The sequence below is a fragment of the Centropristis striata genome, chromosome 4 (genome assembly GCF_030273125.1).
Source record: "Centropristis striata isolate RG_2023a ecotype Rhode Island chromosome 4, C.striata_1.0, whole genome shotgun sequence".
In the NCBI taxonomy this organism is placed as follows: Eukaryota; Metazoa; Chordata; class Actinopteri; order Perciformes; family Serranidae; genus Centropristis; species Centropristis striata.
Genome location: NC_081520.1, coordinates 20,807,299 through 20,810,556, shown reverse-complemented (window position 1 = coordinate 20,810,556; position 3,258 = coordinate 20,807,299). Strand labels below are relative to the sequence as shown.

The window sequence follows — 3,258 nt, the reverse complement described above, 5'->3', positions numbered from 1 at the left end:
ATCAATTAAACAACAACAACGGTTGTTTCATGACGTTCACGACCACAACTCTACGCTTCATCACTGATAATGAAAAGGTTAAAAAAAATGCTGTTTCTTGTTTCTAAATGATCATACAGTAGTTAAAGTGTTAGATCCATGGGTTTGCCGTGACACCGAGCAGAGACCTGCAGTCCAGCGGTGCAGGCTGTCTCTCTGAAGCAGAGGATGGCGGTCGTCTTAATTTATGTCAGTCTTCTCAGACAGCCCACAAACATTGGAAGACTTTCTGATCAGAGACTGGAGCGGTGGTCCGGAGAGAGGAGGATGTGGAGCCGGAGCTCTTCTGGGGGGCGGAGCACCTGGTGTCGTTGTGTCCTGAGTCTGAATCTGCTGTCAGGAGGCTGACCTGGACCATACCATGCGTGGTGAAGCATGTGTAACAAATGCACATTTGGAGTACTGTGCCGGGAAGAGAACGTGCTGTCCCTGAAGGATGTCCGAGCTGAAAGATGTCCGAGCGGAGACACCGGAGCGTCCTGTCAACAGCAGGTAACTAGGTCAAGCTTACTAACGTCAGTAATCGCCGGTGGTTTAACGTAAAATATAATAAATAAACGCTAAACGTGAGACAGGAATATGACGGAGAAGATGCGAACAATGTTTCCATTTTCAATAGTTATCAGACGAAAACGTTTTAGTTTATGTCGGTCCATGCTAACGGTAATAGCTAATTACTAGCTAACATTAGCGTTAGCTAACAATGACATCAAATGACCGGCTAGGTTGAAAGAACACGTTTTCTTGTGAACGAAAGAGTGTGATGCAAAACATGTCTGAGAAGTCTGGGTGACAACAGCTAGCTACTGTCAATACTTCTGTTGAGCAGAAGCTGCTTTTTTTATTTTAAAAATCTGCCACTACACATGGAGACGCATTTGAAGCAGTTAGGCCAAGTAAAGGAATAGCGCATGCTAAACTGCACACATCACAAGAATATAGCCTGCAAGATGTGGTGAGGGAGGTCGCGGAATTTAGGATAACCCGACTGACTGACGTGGAGAACGTGGAGTCACGGTAAGAAATAATAAGTAAAAATAATCATTTCTTTAGAGGTTTGCATCAGCTGTGATGAGCTTCTCTGGCCAAGGAATTAAATGATGTTGATGTGGAATTATTTGGGTTTTAAGACAGGTGTTTTTTTTTTTATATTATTGTGGTTAGTTTTTCATTTTTGGCAGTCATTTCAGACCAATCCTGAGCTGCAGATTGTTAGAAAAATTGCATGAGGAAACCTTGAAAATTGATAATCTGTCACCACCAGAAAAAACCTCACCATTTTTCTGCGCATTCGTTGATGGGGAAATGAAGAGCTGGAGACGTCCAAGTTTCTCAGTTTAACAAAGTTTTATTACAATACGTCAAAAAATGTGCACTTTACAGAGATCTCCGGGTTCAAAATTAACTCATGTCCCTGAATACAAACAGACGTGTTTCAGTTCGTGAAGTCTGAACCACGACTCTCTCCCTGGAACCCATTAAAATAACCTTACAATTGTTTACAAAACATGCTGGTCGATTTCCTCCAGGAAGTCCCGCCCTCTTGATCGCTGATTCGCCAGTTTTAATTAATACAACGGCACGTCAATGCCAGCTGGGCATACGATCTTGCTGCCCCGGACAAGGCCATCCTGACTTCTCCAGGACATTCAACAAAAAACCTACTGCCTTGTTTTGTCTCACAAAGATATTATGTCTACAGAGTCAAAGGAATTTAACTGTCTCACAGATTCTAAAAGTCTAAAAAATATTAAACAGACAATGAAATATATGTAGTCAAAGTTTCTAAACCAAAATTAACACACAAACATAATCATTGTATCAAAATCATATTGTCTGACTTAATATAAATGCATAGAGATATTTATTACACTCAAGGTTTAGTGAATTACGCATGCATAGTGACCTGTGATGACTGTTGGGAGAAAAATCACAAAGGGGAAAAAGAGAGGAAGACAGTAACATTTCATTTTCAACAAGTATAATATTCAAATTATTTTAACAAGATATGTTCATGTTTAGGCTCAGAGTGGTGAGGGTATTTATGAGGGCTGCTGTTTGAGGTGAAAGGTGTGTTTAATAAGAGGCTCACAGAGGGACAGAGTCGGACAGCTGCGTTTCAATTATTGTGTTTGTGTATACGGTTTGTTTTGGAGTATGGACATAGTTGATGACTTAATACCTGCTGACTTCACTCGACCTGTCTCACTGCCTGTCTGTCACTGCGGTGGATTGATACCGCTGTACTGTACTGAGTGTTGTGCTCTCAGTAGAACTCGGCGGTTATAACGGCGGTGAAATTAAAAACACTCCAGCGTCTGTAGTTAGCATTTTCTGGAGGAAGATTTCATAGAGCAGAGTCCCTGGATTTGTCTCCAGTCATTAATGAGATGTTGATTCTCTTCCGGTTATATCACTTGATTACGCGTGAATTCGAGAGATTCACTGATACACTGCACTCTGTTGGAAGAGCATTTAATTGTTCTGCCTCTCACTTCACGCCGCTCACTTAGAGATTGGATAATCTTCCACGGCACACCTGATGATTTCTTACGGCACACTTGTGTGCCGCGGAACAGCTGTTGGGAATCACAGGATTGGAGCACAGTTATGGGGCGAATCTGATTGGCTTCTTGTGTTTTGGCTTTGATGTAAATCCGACAGTATTTACATCAAAGCTGGCGGGACTCGGCGAGGTAAGAAGACATACTACTAGCATACTACCGTTACAATTGTGCCTTATAATGTTAGCATTTTCATATTTGAACTTTTAAACTACTGTCGAAAATGTTGTGAAATGTAGTTGCAAGTTATTTGAGTTTCATTTGGACGATGTTTGTCATTTTATTTTGCTAATTTATTCGCGGCTACTGGTCTTAGGTCTGAGCTAGCGCTCTCTAGCGAGCTAGCTTTAGCATTATGTCGAAGCAATTTATAAATGGTCCGTCGAGGCAGAATATCTTTACAGTTACTCCTTGTTACAGTTACCATGATGCTAACAGTAGATGTGTCTGGTGTTAGCTAACACTATTGATTCTAAGAGTGCATTGCATGGTTTGACTGATTTGATGCTACTGACAGACAGCCTATAATGCATTGTGAGTTGATAATCTAGGCCACAACAGTTTATGATTGCTGTGTTTTGTCTTGTGTCTATCTGGGAAGGTGTCATTATGCTAATAATAATATAATAATGCTAAAAAAATTGCCAGTTTATGC

The 3,258-nt window shown here is 41.1% G+C and overlaps 1 long non-coding RNA gene across 2 annotated transcripts in view; it reads left to right on the top strand.

Annotated features, from left to right (window-relative positions):
- Positions 1–882: 882 nt before the first annotated feature.
- Positions 883–3,258, top strand: part of LOC131970306 (uncharacterized) — a 5,174-nt gene continuing 2,798 nt past the window's right edge. The window contains exon 1 of one of the 2 annotated variants that reach the window (XR_009394173.1): positions 883–1,056. This is a non-coding gene — a long non-coding RNA (uncharacterized LOC131970306). Of the gene's footprint in view, positions 1,057–2,692; positions 2,736–3,258 lie in introns of those variants that run through there. The other variant, XR_009394174.1, reaches the window with a different exon arrangement.